Genomic DNA, 19,731 nt, shown 5'->3' on the forward strand with positions numbered 1-19,731 from the left:
ACTTTTGTTATTATTTTCATTTTGGGGGGGGCACAGGGTTAAATTCAGGCTGGGTGGGACCGTGTGTGTGTATTTTGTGGCTACAGACAAAACAGTGCAAGGCATTTCCATTCGTTCAGTTTCCAGGGTATTTCTGGGAAATCAGACCATGAAGTTGGCCCTGGGAAATTTTTCTGTGGCCAAGCCCAGTGTTTGCACATTCTCATTTAGGAAATCTTTAATAAGCTGTTGCGTTTGCACACAAATTTCCCATTGAAGGTATTTTTACCCTTTTTCTAGGACGATAGCATTAGAAGAATGAGTGACGCAATTGTGAGAGGTTACCCACAGCTGAAGGTTTGAAGTTTCTTTTTAAGAATACTTTACATTTAAGCATCTAAGATGACTTAATCATGTAGATTTCACGTCTTTACCTCATTGGAGGGATGATCCCTTTTTTATCTTTGGAGGGAAAAAAAAATGCTTCAGAATTTCCCAGTAGCTTCTTTGGATCTCAAAACACTTTATAAGGAAGGTAAAACAAAAAACCAAACCCAGTGCCATCGAGTCAATTCCGACTCACAGCGACCCTATAGGACAGAGTAGAACTGCCTCACAGAGTTTCCAAGGAGCACCTGGTGGATTCGAACTGTGAACCCTTCGGTTAGCAGCCACAGGACTTAACCACTACGCCACTAGGGTTTCGGTGAGGAAGGTATAGGAGAGTAATTTAGCTCAATTTACCAATGAGGAAGCTACGATCTTTAAACTAGAGGGGTTAAAAAACTTAAGTTTCTACAAGAAGTCAGTTGTCCAGCTGAAATTAGGATCCAGGAAGCAGTCTCTGGTTACTTTTATTAATTTACAAAAGGAATTTTAAAAGATTACGTTTTATAGAGGTATAACACCAACTTGGAAAAGGTCTAATAATATTTCAAAGATTTGGAATGGTTGTGAAAGGTAAAGAAGATAACGTTCAAACTTCTCTTCGTCTTTGAAGCAGGGATATGACATTAACCATTCAAGGGGAAGAGGACTATGTGATGGTTAAGGTTATATGTCATCTTGGCTAGGCCGCGATTCTCAGTGGTTCAGCAGGTATCGTGTGATCATCCTCCATTTTGTGATCTGATGTGAGCAGCTAATCAGCTGAAGGGGGAGTTTCCTTGGGGATGTAGCCTGCATCCAATATATATGGATACTCTGGCAAAGCTTGTCCTCTCTTGGTTCTGCATCTAACTCATCATCCTCTGACTTCTGGTTCTTGGGATGTAGGCAGCAGCCTGCCATCTGACCTGTAGATTTTGGCATTTATCAACTCCTGCAGCCCCATGAGCCAGCAGCATGCTGTCTGACCTGTTGATTATGGGTTTGTCAGTCCCCGCAAACACACGTGAGTCAGGAGATGCCTCCAGCCTGAAGCCTGACCCATGGACTTGGGACTTTCCAGCCTCCACAACTGCCTGAGCCCTTTCCTTGAGATCTCTCTCTCTCTCTCTAAAGGCAGTCCCCGTGTTACAAACGTGCAACTTAAGGACAACTTGTGCTTGCCCTTTAATGCTATATAAATTTGCCCTCTCTTTGAAACGAATGAACCAATTCCTACTTGCAACAAATTCTTCATCACAATCACCTTCACTTGCTGGTTGTACGACTTTTAAATCACTGAAAAGGCTTTGGGCCTTTTCTTGCACTAAATTAAGGCTAAATAAGAATCGTACCTACAAATTCGACTTAAAGGCACAGTTAGGAACAGTCTCGTGCGTAACCCAGGGACTGCCTGTATACACTTCACTGGTTTTGCTCCTGTAGAGAACCTAGCCTAAGACAGACTACAATGACTTCTCTTTGTTTCAGGGCTCTTGCCTTGAGTTGGTGGGAACTAAATGACCTAATTCCCTGGGGGGTTGGGTCCTTTTAGGAATAACATAAATATTTTTCATCATAATTAATGATAATTCTTCTAGCAACATTTTTATCATTCCATTTTTTTGTCATTGTTTTCAAGAGAACTTGCAAGAGTGTTGATTCAGATTTATTCTAATTATCTTCCTTCCTTTTCACTGGCATCTTCTGTGAGAGAGCCAGGAGGATGTGAGCTATTCATTAAGCTGTTTACCTGAGTTCTGAGAGGTAGGTATGTTATTTATATCCCTAACCAATATTTCTGTTTTTCCTGACAGAAATTAATTTTTCCCTTCTTTCCAATTATTGTTGTTAGTTGCCATTGAGTTGGTTCTGAGTCATGATGATCTCATGTACAACAGAATGAAACGTAGCCCAGTCCTGCACCATCTTCATGCTTGTTGGTATGTTTAAGTCCATTGTTGCAGCCACTGTGTATTTTGAGTGCCTTCTAAACTAGGGGGCTCTGTATTGGCACTATACTGGACAGTATCCTGTTGTGATCCATACAGTTTTCACTGGTTAATTTTCCTGGTCTGTCTTAGTCTGGAAGTTCCACTGGAACCAGTCCACCACGGGTGACCCTGCTGGTATTTGAAATACTGATGGCATAAAATACTGATGGCATAGCTTCCATAATTATAGCAATACACAAGCCATCACAGTACAACAAACTGACGGAATGGGTGGCAGTTCTTCACTGTAGAGTAAAATTAAAGATTAACAACCTCTGTCTTCCTCTTAGGTTGACATAAGGGGATGTTTACATTCTCCTAATTACACAATCAACGGCCATGGAAGCAGCAGTCAAGAAATGAAAAGACCCATTGCATTGGGTAAATCTGCTGCAAAGGACCTCTTCAAAGTGTTGAAGAGCAAAGATGTCACCTTGAAGACTAAGGTGCGCCTGACCCAAGCCACTGTATTTGCAATCGCATCATACGCATGTGAAAGCTGGACAATGAATAAGGAAGACCGAAGAATTGATGCCTTTGAATTGTGGTGTTGGTGAAGAATATTGAATATCCCATGGACTGCCAAAAGAATGAACAAATCTGTCTTAGAAGAAGTACAACCAGGATGCTCCTTAGAAACAAGGATGGCAAGACTGTGCCGTGCATACTTTGGACATATTGTCAGGAGGGATCAGTCCCTGGAGAAGGACATCATGCTTGGCAGAGTACGGGGTCAGCGGAAAAGAGGAAGACCCTCGATGAGGCAGACTGACACAGTGACTGCAACAATGAGCTCAAGCATAACGACTATTGTAAGGATGGCTCAGGACCGGTCAGTGTTTTGTTCTGATGTGCATAGGGTCACTATGAGTCGGAACCGACTTGACAACACCTAACAACAACAACAATTACACATCAAAGCCCCGGTGGCCCAGGAGTTAAGAGCTATGGCAGCTAATTAAAAGGCCAGCAGTTCGAATCCACCAGCCACTCCTTGGAAACCTTATGAGTCAGAATCGACTCAACAGCAACAGGTTTTTTTAATTGCACATCGCTAATTGAATTTTCTCCCTGTGTTGCGTGGCAGGGCACATGGTCCACTGACCGACGCTTGATTTTTATTCATTCTCAGCATTCCTTCCTTTCTTCACATTCTTTCTTGTCTTCCTTCATCAGTTCATTGAACTCATTATTCTAGAACAATGGTCTAGGCATCTAAAATGTTTGCATACACAACCCAAAACATATGCATTTGAATGAATTATAAAATTTAGACAGAGATTAAAAAGGAAAAGATAAAACTAAATATTCCAAATAGATATAGAAGTTCTAAAAATTTCTTTTCATATACAGGAAGCACAGGAACATAACAGTGGTGGAATCCGAGGAATTGTCCTTGGTGCCCCACTGAATTCCCAAAAGAGCCTGGGTTATGGTACATGCTGTGGCTAATGAAAATACTACCTATGGTAGGCCCCCCGCAGTGTACTGATATAATTTCCATTAAGGTTCATGGCAGTTTTACGTATGCACTTATGAGGGAAGACTCTCAAATACTACTACTGTTCTTTATCTAAGGGGCTAAAGGACTTTCAGGGAAGACTTTCTAATCTTCTCGTGTTTGAACAACATAAAATAAGGTGATGACTGGCAAATGCGAGCATGCCTGTTTAATATTAAGATTATGACGCAAATTGACAAAAGCCCAGGCATTCCAAGTTCAAGTTGCTAGACACCCTCCCCTCGGTGCCATATGAGTATAATGATGTATTTTCAGCCTTTTTTTTTTTTTTTTTTTTAGCTGAGGTACAAAAGGATTATTAGACCTTGGAGTCCATCTGCTACCCATGCAAAGGAAACAATTGAACTAATGCTGGCTGCTCTTTTCCTTGGTTTTTTGCCACCTTAATTACAGTTCATCTGGACTCTGTATGTACTTGCTGCCTTGAGTAGAACATTTTCCAGGACTGTAAGAAAGCAGAGTGAAAGCTCACGTAAGAGAGCTGAAGCAGAGTTTGCAGTCAGAGCTCAGGGGAAGGTGATATCTGGTGAGTGCCCCAAGCAACCAAACCAACGGCACAGGTTAACCACAACGCATGTTGCCTCAATCGAACACCCAAACTATTTTCACAGAGCTTTCTAATTCAATTTTGGTGCTCATATTTATTTTTAAATGCTTTGCGAGTGTGTGTATATGTGATTTTTTGTAGCGATGGTTACATCAGGATTTATCTCTTTTTGAATGGTAGAAATTAGAGATGAATGATCTCCTCTTTCATCTTTGTATACCTACCTGTTTTAGATCAATGATCAGCTCCATCTTTCCTACTAGTTGCTCCTCCTGTGCAATATGTCTTCATGGACAAAGTGACATGGGTGTACCATGCAAGTAGGTCTGTGGCCTAGATAAGAAAGGCTGTGGGTGATATGCATCTCCTTGTGGGCTAGCTGTAACTTCATCCCTTTCTCTCCAGCCAACTTGAGACTCGTCAAGGTTACTACATCACAAATAAAATTTGCTGCTCTAAGAATATGCCAAGTGGCTTCAGAAAAGGTGGCAAATATTTAAATCCTGGAACTTCAAGGAAAACTTTGCAAGAGTCTTTCTTGCATTAACTCTTTATTTCTAAATGCTTCACTGTGTCCAGGCTGGCTTTTCCTTACACTGTGCAACTAGAACTGTTAAGAACCTTTGGGCAACATTCTGCTTAAAGCAAAAGTTTCTTGTTGCATTATCTGAAACTCTCTCCCCACGGCCCCCACCATAGTATAAATATATTCTTTCCTTTTGGGGATGATTTTGTTTTGCAAACATGCAAGCACTAAGGGGCAAATTTCAGTTCCTCTAAAGAAGCATGTAGCTGAGAAATGTGTACAAACCATTTGCAATGAGTCTAGGTTAAGAATGGAGTCCCTGGGTGGTGCAATGGTTAAGCACTCAGCTACTAACTGAAAGGCTGGTAGTTTGAACCCACCCAAAGGTGCCACAGAAGAAAGACCTGTCAATCTATAGCCAAAAGATCACAGCCATTGAAAACCCTACAAAGTGCAGTTCTACCCTGAAATATAGTGTTGCCACAAGTTGGAACAGACTTGAGAGCGGCTGTTTTTTTTTTTGGTATAGGTGAGAATACATTCTCTATGCTCAGTGTTGGTGGGTCTAACTTTCATTATTTTTATGGGCAAAAGATTTAATTGTTCGACTGGTTGTTTAATATGAAATTCTCATCAAGCAAATTAAGAAATTGAATTTGAAATTAAAGTTTGTCAATATTGACTGAATAGCCTATAATAGCTAATGGTAAGTAACGGCCTTGGTCTGTATTTGGTTTTCAAGAGCTGCTGTTTTATGCGCTAGTCAGAGGATTGAAATGATGCAATCAGAGGAGATTAGTAGTCCCTCAAATTGTCAGATCATAAAAGTCATCTAGGCCTCATCTTCTGGGTAATTTAGACTGGGGAGCCCTGGTGGCACAGTGGTTAAAAACTCAACTACTTACTGAAAATTCAGTGGTTCGAACCTACCAGCTTCTCAGCAGGAGAAAGATGTGGCAATCTTCTTCCTTAAAGATTTACAATCTTGGAAAACCTATAAGGTCACTGTGAGTCAGAATCCACTTGATGGCAATAGGTTTGTTTTTAGGGGGCCTACTGAGAGTTTTTATTCTCTACTCATCATGCTCGAAATCATAGAAAAGTAGAGCTAGAAAGTACTTTCGAGCACATTTGGCCTGAGTCTCTCATTAAAAATAAAATATTTTTAGAATTATAGAAAATTTGGAAAATTGATATTGAAAAAGAAAAAAAAAGGAGAAAATAAAAATCGTTATTCTCTACTCCCACCACCTAGAGATAACTATTATTGGGATTTTCCTTCCTTCTCTTAATGTATTTCTTTAAAAAGTAGTAGCACACTGTATGTGAATGTACATTTACATATTTATGTTTATAACCTGCTATTTTCGCTTACTCTATTGGGAACATTTTCCATGTCATTAAGATGTTCTTGTACAGTGTCATTTTAAGGTTACAGAGTCAGCGGTTTGAATTTAACATAATTACTTTAATCTATTCCCTATTGTTGGTCACTTCATTTATATTCCTTTTTTTCCCCCTATTATGAATAATGCTGAGATTAACATCCTGATTGAAAAACCTTTGTGCACACCCTTTAGTATTTCCTTAGGATAAATTCCAGAAGATGAATTTCTGGAAGTATAGCGTAATGGTTAGGGACATGGACTCTGAGCCATACAGTCTGCGTTTGTATTTTGATTTCACCATTTATTGGTTGTGTAAGCGCAGGCAAGTTTAGTGCCTGTTTCCTCATATGTGAAATGAGGTTAATTATAGTACCTAACTCACAGAATTGTTGTGAGGATCAAATGAGCTAATACATATAAAGCATTTAGAACAGTGCATGGGACAGAGTAGGAGCCCTGGTGGTGCAGTGGTTAAAGTGCTGGGCTGCTAACCAAAAGGTCAGTGGTTCGAACCCACCAGCCATTCCTTGGCAGGAAGATGTGGCAGTCCGCTTCCGTGAACATTTAGAGCCTTAGAAACCCTACAGGGCAGCTCTACCCTGTTCTATGGAGTTGGAACTGACTTGAGGTAGTGGGCTTGGCTTCTGGGTTTATGAGGCACAGTAAGAGTTAAGTGCCAGCTACTATTATTCTTACACTAAGATTATATAGAAGGCCCAGGATGGTGGAAACAGTTAATGCACTTGACTGCTAACTGTAAGGTTGAAGGTTCAAGTCCACCCAGAGGTGTCTCAGAACAAAGTCTTGGTGGTCTGCTGAAAAATCAGTCACTGAAAACACTAGGGAGCACATTTCCACACTGACACATGGAGTTGCCATAAGTTAGAACCAACTAGAAGGCAACTGGTTTTTTAAGACTATGTACATTTGGGGCTTTTTAATTGCCAATTTTCTCTGCAGAAAGGCCGTAATATAAATGATCCCCCAGAAACGTTTTGAGTCCATTTCCTGACATCATCACTACCATGACCAAGCCTTTTCACTTATAGACGAATACGCTGAGCTGCTGTGAGATAAAGGTCCTTGGCCCAGGTCTCACTGAGAGGCGCTGACAGATTCGGGACTCGACTACAGATCCAAAGCTAAGAAGAGTTGTTCTAGATTAAGAACTTTACATTTGTACACTTGAATGCACCTCGTTTGGCAGAAGTGGTTTGAGTTAAGCCTTTTTGCACTTTTGACATTGCAACTCTGGGCACAATAGACCAAAAAAGGAATCATTCTTCAGTGTGATATGTGGTTAATTTATTGTAACTTATTTTTCCTTCACAAATGTAAATTGGCATTTATAAATCTTTATAGGTAAAAAAAAAAACCCTGAAATGTACAAGATTTACTTAAATGCTTTGTTCTCTGGAATAAAAAAAAAAAAGGTGGGTCTTATTGATGCGCCACTAGAGGGCACTCTGACTCTGCAAGTTTTTAAGTTGTAGTGTTTCGGAGAAGGAATTCTGCTCCTAAGTAAGGCTAATTTTTTACTTCAGTGAAGATTTTTGCTGGTGTTCAGAAAAGTATAATCAAATATGAAGCGTTTGAGAGATGCACAGAAACTGAAATAAGTCTGTGTTTGAGCTGATCTGGAGGCTACCCTTCTTTGGTGACAGGAAAACCCAAGTTTCAGGAGCTTTTAAAATTTTGATTTACCTTCCTTTCAGTTCAAGACAATATTCTGGACTTGGGACTTTTCCTTGTTTTCTCCCTCTGGGATACTTTGTTACAGTTGTACCTGTGAGCATTATCTGGGTCAACGCATAGCCTTAGCCAATATTTATGAAACATGCATTTCCATTGTGGTGATTTTAAAGCAATCCTCTACCCCCTCCCAGCACCCCCGCCCCCGCCCCCCGCCCATAGTGACCTGGAACTTTAGTAAACCCTTTAAGAATTTTCCTGAAATAGTTTCAAGGACAACCTCGTTTTTTACTTCTTTAAATAGTGTTACTGTGCTTAAGAGAAAGCTCTTTCTGCAGTGATGACATTTCCCACTTGAACTGTTAAGCCTGGGATCAAGTTAACAGAACTGATAAGCAGCTTTGTTTTGTCCTTCAAGCTAATCTTCCTAAAGGACTCGTACTGAGTAGTATAAGTAGCATCTTGGTTAGCAATTTAAACTATGATTTACACAACACCAAAACCAAAGACCATTTAAGTGGTGGCTTTTTCTCTTGCTGTTCTTAATTTGATCAACTAGCCAAAGTTTTCTTAATTTTTTTCTTTTATGTATTTGCCATCTTGCAGCAGTTTAGAAAAAGGATCCACAAATCATTACGTTTGAGTTTGTTTTGGCCTCATTAACTGGATTTGGTCTAAATGAGGAGGAGTCTCGTAAGGTCTTTAACAACCAGATGCTGGGTTCTTTCCATTTGCAGGGAAAAAATAAAGAGAAAAGCTCTTAATTACTACTTCTGCTCCTATCTGGAAGCCAATCTATCAAAATTCAGGGACAATATGTAGTCCAAACTGAGTGATTTCCAGTGTTTCCTAACCAAACTCACCTTCTACAACCTTTCACTTGCCCTATCTCCTCCCCATTTCTTGCCCACTCAATTCGAATTTACTCCTTCCCTTGCTTCCTCCTCTCTCCTGCCTTTCCTCCTGTACTTTTCTTTCTTCTTTGTTCTTTTTTTTTTTTCAAATAAGCAGTCTAACAGGCTCAAGGACTCTCTTCCTCCAATTGTATACATGTTTATTTTTTCATTCTAGAGTGACATTTTCTAAAAATAGTCAAACCTTGTAATACAGCACGTTGCTATACCTCAGGTTCAAATCATATTTGTGTATATGGTTCATTCCTTTCACTGTAGGACAGAGCCTTTTTAATACTGATGGTGAGTCTCCCCTTCTCCCAATATCAGTACTATTTTATGCTTTCTGGAAAGTGAGATAAAGGGCGGAGGGTGAGGGGGTGGGCTCTATGTCTCCTGGGTTGAGTTACACCTGAAATTAGCAGTGATCTAAGTGTCCAATTTAGCTATTGATGGGCCCATGTGGATATGGGGCTCCCTACTTTAAACATCAATTCCTTCTCTACTGTGCCACTTCTGCTCAAATCTGTTTCTCCCTCTCTGCAGCATGGTAATGACAGCTAACATCACTCAATACCAATATATATGGCACCTCACCTACAGTGTAAGGAGCATCCGATCTTCATGTGCTCTCTTGGCCAAAGCTGGATTGGTGACACGTTCTTTGGGAATCCAAAATGGGACATATTTCCAGAAAGTTTATCTTGTGGGCAGTAATTGAGAATTACCTGGCTGTCAGTGTTTTCCAGACTTTCCTCAGTATACTTCAAAAATAATATATTGGGGAAGGGATTCGAGAAGTAGAAAATATGTGATGAGGATATCTTGAAAATATTAAACTTCTGTTTTTTCAAACCCCCTGAAATTAATGTTTCCCTGCAGCCATTCCACCATTACTGTTCCAGAGAAGGAGAGGGGAATTGCTACCTTGGGAAGAGGAAGATGGATGCGGGGGAAGTCGAAGGAAAGCTAAGTAAACACAAAGCCAGGCAAGGGCTGAGGAACTGAATGGGCAGACATGCATGTCAGGGTTTATCCCTCTGAGGCAAAGCCTAGAAGGTGGGAAGTCGTGATAAAAAGCAGAGGACTTGTGGGTCTCACTCGGGGAAAACGTTAATAGGTGGGGGTGGGAAGCAAGGGGCACTTAAGCAACTAAACCACATTGCTGCGAAGTCCCCCTTACCCACCTTCAAGTGGGTGGACTCAAGCCCATGAACGGGATCAGGCTGCACAGGCTCCCCAAGATCACATGGGGCCCATCTTGTGCTAAGAAATGGGTGTTGCGCAGGCCCCCAGGCTCACGTGGGGCGCCTCGAGAGCCAGGGTAGCTGGCGCAGGGGAACCTGGGAGCCGCGGGGTCAGCTGGGAACTCGCTCTGTCAGCAGGACATTCCGGAAGTCGCCTACTGCACGGTGGGACGCTGTTGAAGTCTGAAAGCCCCGTGAGTCCAGCGCGCCCCTGGTGGGTTCCCGAGGAGAAGCTAGAGGTGCTGAGGCACTGCCCGAGGCCCGAGAGTGGTGCCTGCAGCGGTCACGACAGTTGCCATCTTGGAGAGCAGGCGGGGAGAGAGCCTGTTATCCCAGAGACCACAGCTGACTAGAAGTTACTGGTCTAACCAGGTGTGCGTCGTGGAACCAGAAGAAAAGGAGTAACCTTAGTGGACAGTTACCATATTAGATCAGTTATAGAAAATGAAGAAGCCACGTTTTATGCCACACAACTTGCATTTAAAAAATTCAGAAAGAATGAAGTGGAAAAAAAACAAAAAACACTTAATCTATAAATAAAACCGTCTCTAACTTTTAGTGTATTTTGTTCTAGAAAGGTGTGCATCAAAAAATTGGAGTCAGGCTGTATGTACAATTTCCTGTCCAATTTTTATAGTTTGTTCTCTATTTCCCCAATTCTTGAAATAGTAGCTATAACTTGACCGCACTCTTTACCGTCCTCCCTTTTCTTAAATATTTCTCGTAGCCCTTTCACAACTGTCTTATTTATACCCCTCTTGAGTGCATCAGGCTTCCTCTTTTTCAGTCATGCCTATATTCGGGGGAAAACCTGGTGGCATAGTGTTAAGTGTTACCGCTGCTAACCAAAACGTCTGCAGGTCGAATCCGCCAGGCGCTCCTTAGAAACTCTGTGGGGCAGTTCTACTCTGTCCTATGGGGTCGCTATGAGTTGGAATTGAGCAGTGCGTTTAGTTTTTTGGTTTATATTTTGGGAAGCTCTTTTAGTAATGCAGCCATCATTAAGTACTCAGAGGCCTTGCACATACTCTGCTCTATGAGCCAGGGGCCTTATCCATAAATTCAATTTGAATTAGAAAGCAGTGGACAGGCTGGCCTGTAATTTCGTATATTGAGAATATTTTTGAGAACTGACTAATGTGAGCAGCCTTACCAGAAAAAATTTCCAGAACCACCACAAATTGTATTCTGCAATCTTCTGGCCAAGTCATAAATAAATGTTCTTAATAGAAAGGAGAGGAAAGATGGCTTGGTTGCGATAAAAACATCATGACCATGGAAAATGTCCACAGCTGCTGGACCATGCTCCACTGAGGATGACTCTTTCCCCACCTATATACAGAAGGCAGTTCCTTTTACAAGGGAAAAGTTTATTATTACTGTATTTTTGGAAAATTTGGGTTTATTTTCATTTTCTCTCTTTAACTTAAGGCATGCAACTTTACTCTCTCTAGCTACGACTGGCACATATGTCTGTAATTGATATTTTTTAATCTTGGGGTGATTTTTACCCCTGTAGCTTTATTTTCTACCTTGACCTGAATCTAGATGGGAAAATGGGTGTAGAACAAATGAATGCTAGTTTTAGTGATAAGTATTTAAGAAGAGCTCCAGTTAGTTGTTTTTATATTTTAAAACTTAAAGGAGACAAGGTTTTAGATTTGATTTATTTGAACAACTTTATAGAAATTTAAATAACTTTATAAGAAGATTTTGAAATTCTTAAAGAATCAGGCAGGCACTGAAACAGGAATCATATCCTTCCCTTTTCCTCTGTTTGAAAGTACACCCTTCCCATAATAACCCAGCAGAACCCATATTTATAAATTTCTTGAAAATAAAGGGAAGTAATTTTGAGTTTGAAATCTTGAACTATATTTGCTGGGACCATATGAAGAAGGAAGGATAAATTTAAAATAACCAGAGGAAAAGGTTTGGGTTAGAAATATTATTTTAAACTTAGGCATATTATTATTGTCTTTTTACTTCTCTGCAGAGGTAGAGATGCTATTGTGAATTCTACTAGGTTCAGTTATAGTATGTAAAATTATTCTTGGACTGGCCCTTACATAGCAAATTACATTCTGGAGGTCATTTTTTAGAGCCATATTACCAGGCTTAGCTCAGGGGAAGAATATTTTACTGCAATTAGGAGGAATTCAGTGCCATGCTACTCGGGCTGATAGCACTGGATAAAAAGAACTGGAAGAGAATTAATTCAGTTTAGGCTGAGAAGACTCTTAGGATAAATGGCCTCTGGCTTGGCTCAATCTAAGTTTTATATATTAGGGGCAAAGCACATGTATTTTACCTGAATTCAGTACTACACATGATTGCTTAAAGAGTAGACATACTGCCACATCTGTCAAACATGGCATAAAAGTATGCTTGGTCTAGGAGTGCTCCCTTACAAAAAAATTACCTTTATGATGCTAGCTGGGTTACAACAAGAAATTGGTGGGGGGGGGGAAGGAGCCTATTGTATATGTAAATAACAATATTGGTCATAGGATCAAATGGAAAAAATAGCCCTGCAACATTTTGTAAATAGAAAGAAACATGCACACATACACACAAACACTATATGATAATAATGTGAGAAAGGAAGTTAAAGTTAATAGTAACTTTCACCCTGACTCCAAGATAGTCTTTCTCTCGTCTTTTTTTTTTTTTTTTTTAATCATCTGTTGGATTTCTGTACATGCATTTTAAAAGATTTGTTTAGGCTTGGGTTACACAATCCATTGTTCTTTGCTCCAGAAGAACGTTGTATTGCATCTTTGGAGGTTTCCTGTCAGCAACTCAGCTAAAAGAAATGTTCTTAAAAAGTCTGCTGCCTAGAGCCAGGCTTTGCCTAGTGCAATTTTTCAACGTTAACCTTGCTGATAGGTAGAGCCGACAGTAAAGCACAAATTTGATGCAGATTGTGAGTAAAAGGAAATAACCGTGAGGTTTATTCAGTCTTGTAGAAGTTTTGCCTGAGGGAAAATCATGCAAATTTTTATTAGTATTTAATTATTTTTGAGGCATTCTGTCACTTTGTGGAGAGCATTTACAATATCAGCAGACCGAAAGTCTTTTTGTCAGACCAAAGGGTAGTCTGTATAGAGCCATTTTCTCTTTATTATTTATGCTGCTAACATTGAGAAAAAAACCTGAGAGAAAGCTGTTGTATTTGTGGAACATAAAGTTGGAAGAGCATGTAGCAATTAGGGATTAATAAATTAGCTATGCAAATAGAAAGTGTCCTGAAGGCCGCTTTCTACTGACACATCTATTTGGTACTCAGCATTGGCATTAGCCAGCATCCCACTTTCTAATTTTCAATAGTAGGAGTATTGTCCACCTTCCACCACTTACCTTTCACATGTGTCAGTTATATGTCATCAAGTATCTGGCAGTTATCCCCTCAGAGCTGCTTCACAAAAAAAAAAAAAAAAAAAAAAATTCATGAAAATTCCAATAAAAGGGAATGGGAAAGAGGCTCCTTCATAACTCATAGTTTATATTGTCTTTTTTTCTTATAAGCTTGGCACATACCTTCAGAAAATACCTTAAGATTAGAGATGAATGTCACAAATTGCAAATACGTTTCCTTTGCCAAACAATAAATATGGTGAATAGGAAATAATACCCTATCTTCTCAGACTGCTCTTTCAGCCCCTCTTCTTCTGCCTGGTCTTAAAAATGTTGCTGTTCTTGTTGTCTGCCTTTGGCCCTCTTCTGTCCCCCAAAGCACATCCTTCACAGACTGAGGTCAGTCATACATGGTTTCCAAGAATACCTGTGCACTCATCACTCCCAGATCTGTGCTTGTGGTCTAGGCCTGCCTCCTAAATTCCTGATACATATAGGCAGAAATATCCTTCCATTTGTTCCTTACATACTTTATTTGCTCATTCATTCATTCAGTACCAAGCACTTTACATGTTCAAAACCTGTCATTTCTGTTTTCCCTTCATAAGTGAACATCTATGTCCAGATAACAAAAATAGAAATTTGGGACTACTTTTTTCCCTCATTCGTTCCTCTCTTAGATTTTTATCTTTGCTCCCCCCCGCTTTTTTTTTTTAAAGAGTAATCAGCCAACAAAGAAATCTCTTTGTGACTTCCCTCTTTTTAGAAAGTAAGGACATTGTGAATAATAATGGTATTTTTTACCTCTGACATACAGTTGGATCAACCAGATATTTTAACTTGAATTTTATATGACTTTCATTGAAGTGACTCCTTTAATTAAATTTGCTTTGCTAGATAGAGCATGTAAAGCCAATTAGATTTAAAGACTGACCTTCAGTATAGTGACAGTATCTTGCTGAGTTACCTAGTAATGCTTTCTTTTCTATTTTTACTCAGAGACACTGGTAGGTCAAAAACTAAAGCAAACAAAAATTGAGAAAGATGAAACAAGAATTGCGGAATGTTGACAGTTGTTGAAGCTGGATGGTGGGTACATGAAATTTTATTACGTTATGTTTGAAATTTTCCACAATAAAAAATAAAGGTAAAAATGATTGCAAATACCTAGAGGCTCAGGTGAAGTGCTGCAGACACAGTCCTTCCTACCCATATTTACCTCACCTTTTTCCCCCCTCCCCTACTGCTTTGCTAACAGAACACAGATTTTGTTTGGGGTAGCAGTCCCCTGGTAATGCAAATGGTTAAGCATTAGACTGTTAGCCAGAAGGCTGGTGGTTCAAACCCACCCATAGGTACCTTGGAAGACAGGCCTGGCAATTTGCTTCCAAAATGTCGCAGCCTTGAAAACCCTATGGAGCACAGTTCTACCTGTACACATGGGGTAGCCATGAGTCGAAATTGACTCTACGGCAGTTAACAGGAGCAGCAGCAGCAGCAACGATGACAACATGGCCACTCCAATGTTGGGTTATGAATGGTCTAAACTGGTGTTTCTCAGTTGAGGCACTTCGGCATTTGGGGCAGTGCAAATCTCTGTTGTAGTGGATTGTTCCTCACATTGCAGTGTGCTTGGCATCCCTGGCCTCCAGGCACTAAGTGCCAGTAGCACCACTTCCCTAAGCCCCATCACTGTGATGAAAAACGCCTTTACACATACTAAAATATTCCCAGGGAGGACTGGGTAGAACTTTCAGTGATTGAGAATAATCACCACTGTCTAAACTAATCATGGCAATCCTACTCCGTAGTTCCCAGATTCCCATATAGCTAGTTGTAGCCATGCGATCCACTTACTGGTGCTGAGACCTAAGGGAGGACTGCTGCAGCAGCTTCCGGGAAAGCTTTTTGCTTTCTTAATTGAAAGGACAGATGTAGCAATTGCTGCTTTTTGCCTTCTTCCTGCCCTGAATGAAAAACTAGCGCAAAGCAGTAGAAGTCATTTTGCAACCACAGGCAACGAACCAATATGCCAAGAAAAACCAAAAACCAAGCCCGTTGCTGTTTTGTCGATTTCGACTCATAGTGACCTTATAGGACAGAGTAGAACTGCCTCATAGGGTTTCCAAGGCTGTAATCTTTGTGTGAGCTGACTGCCGCATCTTTTTCCCGTGGAGTGGCTGGTGGGTTCAAATTGCTGACCTTTTGGTTAGCAACCAAACGCTTAACCACCGTGCCAGCAGAGCTCCTTATTCCAAGAATAAAAAAAACCTAAAAAAACTCTTTGCCATCAAGTCGATTCTGACTCATAGCGACCGACCCTATAGATAGGAGAGAGTAGAACTGCCCCATAGGGTTTCCAAGGATTGCCTGGTGCATTTGAACTGCTTACCTTTTGGTTAGCAGCCTTAGCTCTTAACCACTATGCCAGCAGGGTTTCCGTATGCCGAGAATAGTCGAGTAAAAAGATAGAAGGAGTATGGATCTTAGAAAGCTTGTATCAGAATGGGCCCATTTATGTATTATTGTTCTGACTCAGTGACACAAAGTGACTGCGTTGAACTGCCCCATAGGGTTTCCTAGGCAGTAATCTTTACAGGAGCAGATCACCAGGTCTTTTTTCCCGCTGAGTGGCTGGTGGGATCTAACTGCCGACCTTTCTGCTGCCAAGGGCTTGAACATTGCGCCACCAGGGCTCTTTTATCACCTTAGTTATCTCCTTAGGGGAGAAAATAATCCTTTTTTTCTTCTAGCTACTGTTAGATTTTCTATTACTTGCAGCTAAATACACTCCTGATAACATCAAAGCTCTGGACTCCTGGATCAATGTTAGTATGAAGTAGGAATTATTTAAACAATTTCAGGCAGATGCTTTTAAGTAAGGTACTTTATAAGCTTGGAGAAAAATTCACTCTACTGTGAAAAAGAAAATGCTGCTTGGAAGTATTTTTTAAAGTGACAACAGAATATTTTCACACATATTTAGAAATGAACCCCAAATAACTAAATCCAGTGGGGAAAATAGCCATAGTACTCTTTTTTCCCCCAAGATCTAGGTGTTTTTTAAAAACTTAAGAGATTTTAAATAGATTTTGAGGGGAAGAGTTGGATTGCTTTGCTTTGAATTACAAACTGACTTGGAAAGTCAGGCTTGGTATTAATATAGTATTATTAATAAAAAAAATTATTAGACTAGAATAAATAGAGACATTGGATATAATTGTTTTAGCTTGGCATTTGAGACCCTTTAAGACTCACATTTCTGGCTTATTGTGTGTCTTTTTTCAATTGTAATGTCACCTTGGGTGACTATATTGTTCATGTCTATGGGCTGTCTGGCATTTTATCCTCAGTTACTTGCCTCCAGATACCTTCACTTCCATTCTACTGCCTCCCTGTTTTCCATGGTCATACCCTGGACTTTGTCATAACCCAACTTTTCTGCCTCAGAAATAATAAAGCATCCTAAAACTCACTGGCCTTCAGAGGCTCTCATTCTAATGCTCCTACTGTACCAGTTCCTTGGTCTCATGTTTACCATTTTCTCTATTGGTCACTTCTGTCTTTACTTTCTTCATTACCCAGTTTAATTTCTGTGGTCCAAAATTTCAACCACCTTAAAAAAAAAATTTTTTTTTTTTTAAATTTTGCTTAAGATGGTTTACACAGCAAATTATTTTCTCATTAAACAATACACATACTGTTTGTGACATTGGTTGCCAACCCCACGACATGTCAGCACCCTCCCTGTGGATTTCCTATTACCAGCTTTCCTGTCCCTCTTGCCTTCTAGTCCTTGTCCCTTGGCTGGTTTGCCTATTTAGTCTTGTTTTGTTTTATGGGCCTGTCTAATCTTTGGCCGAAGGGTGAACCTCAGGAGTCACTTCAATACTGAGATAAAAGGGTGTCCAGGGGCCATACTCTCAGGGTTTCTGCAATCTCTGTCAGGCTAGTAAGTCTGGTCTTTTTTGTGTGTGTGTGAGTTAGAATTTTGTTCTACATTTTTCTCCAGCTCTGTCTGGGACCCTGTATTGTGAATCCTGTCAGAGCAGTTGGTGGTGGTAGCTGAGCACCATCTAGTTGTGCTGGGCTCAGTCTGGTGGAGGCTGTGGTAGTTGTGGTCCATTAGTCCTTTGGACTAATCTTTCACTTGTGTCTTTGGTTTTCTTCATTCTTCCTTGCTCCAGATGGGGTGGGACCAGTGGAGTATCTTAAATGGCCACTCACAAGCTTATAACACCCCAGATGCTATTAACCAAAGTGGGATGTAGAACATTTTTTAAAAAACTGTGTTATGCCAGTTGAGCTAGATATTTCCTGAGACCATGGTCCCAAGCCCTCAGCCCAGTAACCTGGTCCTTCAGGGAGTTTCAATGTGTCTGTGAAGTTTCCATGAGCTTGCCTTGGTCAAGTTGTGCTGACTTCCCCAGTATTGTACGCTGTCTTACCCTTCACCAAAGTTACCACTTACCTACTATCTAGTTAGTGTTTTTCCCTACCCACCCGTCCCCTCCTTAGTAACCATCAAAGATTGTTTCTGTATGTAAACCTTTTCATGAGTAGTCTTATACAGTATTTGGCCTTTTGTGATTGACTTATTTCAGTCAGCATAATGCCTTGCAGATTGATCCATGTTGTGGGATTTTTCACAGATTCGTCGTTGTTCTTTATCGTTGTGTAGTATTCCATTGTGTGTATGTACTATAGTTTATTTATCTGTTCATCTGTTGATGGGCACTTAAGTCGTTTCCATTTTTTGCTATTGGGAATAATGCTGCCACGAACATGGGTGTGCATATGTCTATTCATGTGATGGCTCTTATTTCTTTAGGATATATTCCTAGGGGTAGGATTACTGGATTGTATGGTATTTCTATTTCTAGCTTTTAAAGGAAGCACCATATTGTTTTCCAAAATGATTGTACCATTTTACATTCCCACCAGCAGTGCGTAAGAGTTGCAGTCTCTCTGCAGCCTCTTCAACATTTGTTATTTTCTGTGTTTTTGATTTGTGCCAGTAATGTCGGGGTGAGATGGTATCTCATTGATTTGCATTTCTCTAATGGCTAGTGATCTTGAGCATTTCCTCATGTGTCTGTTAGCCGCCTGAATATCTTCTTCAATGAAATGCCTGTTTATATCCTTTCCCCCTTTTTCAAGTGGACTGTTTGTCTTTTTTTTTTGCACAGGTGTTGGATTTTCCATAGATTTTAGAGGTTAGACCTTTGTGGGATTTGTCATAGCCAAAACTTTTTCCCAGTCTGTAGGTTTTCTTTTTCCTCTTCTGGTGAAGTCTTTTGATGAGCAATCAGTTTATCTTCTGGTGTTTGTGTATTGTTAGTTATTGTTTCTATCCTATTTTTTTTATTAGGGCCTCTAGTGTTGAGCCTATTTTTTTTCTATGATCTTTATAGTTTTTGGTTTTACATTTAGGTCTTTGCTCCATTTTGAATTAGTTTTTGTGTATGGTGTAAGGTAAGGGTTCTGTTTCCTTTTTTCTTACAGATGGATATCCAGTTTTGCCAGCACCGTTTATTGAAAAGACTGTCTTTTTCCCTTTTAATGGAGTTTGAGCCTTTGTCAAAGATCAGGTGACTGTAGGTAGATGGGTTAACATCTGGGTTCTCAATTCTGTTCTATTGGCCTGTGTGTCTGTCAGCTCATAGCAGATTCTGAGGTCAGGTAGTGTGAGTCCTCCTACTTTATTCTTCTTCTTCTTCAATAGTGGTTTACTTCTCTGGGCCTCTTTCCTTTTGATAAAAAGTTAACGATTAGTTTTTCCATGTCGTTTAAGAATGCTGTTGGTATTTCATCGAGATCACATTGTATTTGTAGTTGCTTTGAGTTTTTTTTGAGTAGAATTGACATTTTCACAATGTTAAGTCTACCTATCCATGAGCATGATATGTTTTTCTATTTATGTAGGTCTCTTTCGATTTCTTACAGTAGTGTTTGGTAGTTTTTTTTGTGTGTAAATCTTTACGTGTCTGGTTAGATTTATTCCTAAGTATTTTATTTTTTTAGGGGCTATTATATATATGAGTCGGGTTTTTTTTTTTTTTTATAAATGGTGATTTCTTTCCTGATTTCCTTTTAGTAGTTTTCTTTATTGGTGTATAGATATCCAACTAATTTTTGTATGTTTATCTTGTATCTTGCTAGTCTGCTGAATCTATTAGCTGCAGTAGTTTTCTTGTGGAATTTTTGGGGTTCTCTATTA

Source organism: Elephas maximus, chromosome 5 (assembly GCF_024166365.1).
Source record: "Elephas maximus indicus isolate mEleMax1 chromosome 5, mEleMax1 primary haplotype, whole genome shotgun sequence".
Taxonomy (NCBI): domain Eukaryota; kingdom Metazoa; phylum Chordata; class Mammalia; order Proboscidea; family Elephantidae; genus Elephas; species Elephas maximus.